We start from the raw sequence: 1,132 nt of genomic DNA, 5'->3' as shown, positions 1-1,132 counted from the left end.
TCCCAGTCTTCCAGTTTCGTTAATGTACATACACACATATAGGGGTGTGTGTGTGTGTATGCATATCTGTGTATACACACATATTTTTAAAGTCTTATAAAATGGATTCATAATATATATATTGTTTTATAAAAATTTTAACTTAAAATGTATCCTACATAGACTTTCAGCAGGTTAAGTAGCACTTCATATGCAAGGCTTCTTACAGACTCAGTCTGATTCTTCTCCAATGTCTTCTCTTGGAGTTGTACCAATTTTATTGCCAGTTTTCATTTGAATCCATTGGGAAATGGGACAATGCTGCTTTTGTTCCTTGGCCAGGAATCACTTGATCCTGAAAGTCTTGTGAGAAGACATTGCAAGCAGCAAATTCCTGTAATTTCTGCTCTTAAATGATGTAGGAAGTATTATTGTTGATTCCACTGCCTCAGGCTTTCAAACAGAAGAGTAAATTACAAACAGATAAAACTCAACCAAATGATGTGAAAAATAGACCCTGTACTACCTGTGAAAAGGTGCAGCAGGTACCACTCTGGAGCCATTTCTCTGGCCAGGAGACAGTCAGGATCCCTCAAGGAGTGAGCTGGGAGTTTCTTATAGTGTAGCCCAGTCTCTGGGAATGGAAGGTCACTGGGGATATCCTTTGCAGAGAGAAGAGAGTCCCTGGCAGTGCAACCCCAGACCTTATCTTTTTGAATTTTTTCTTCAGAAAAATATTCAGAAGTAGAACTGCTAGATCGTATGGTAGGTTTCTTTTTAGTTTTTTGAGGATCCTCCATACTGTTTTCCATAGTGGTTGCACCAATTTACATTCTCACCGACAGCGCAGAAGGGTTCTCTTTTCTCCACATCCTTGTTAACATTTGTTATTTGTTGTCTTTTTGATAACACCTATTCTGACAGGTATGAGGTGATACCTCATTGTGGGTTTCTTTTTTTTAACTTTTAAACTCATTGTGGTTTTGATTTGCATTTCCCTAATGATTAGCAATGTTGAGCATCTTTTCATGTGCCCTTGGCCATCTGTATGTCTCTTTCAGAAAAATGTCTATTCAGATCCTCTGCCCAAGAATATCTTCATAATGTATATGTCAGAATTCTGTGATAGCTTTGGACATGACTGCTTTGTTTC

The 1,132-nt window shown here is 38.1% G+C and overlaps 1 pseudogene; it reads right to left on the bottom strand.

Annotated features, from left to right (window-relative positions):
- LOC102169630 lies at nt 203-357 on the bottom strand (annotated as a pseudogene).

Source organism: Capra hircus, chromosome 21 (assembly GCF_001704415.2).
Source record: "Capra hircus breed San Clemente chromosome 21, ASM170441v1, whole genome shotgun sequence".
Taxonomy (NCBI): domain Eukaryota; kingdom Metazoa; phylum Chordata; class Mammalia; order Artiodactyla; family Bovidae; genus Capra; species Capra hircus.
The sequence above is the reverse complement of the archived record's forward strand: the minus strand, read 5'-3'. Positions and strand labels throughout refer to the sequence as shown.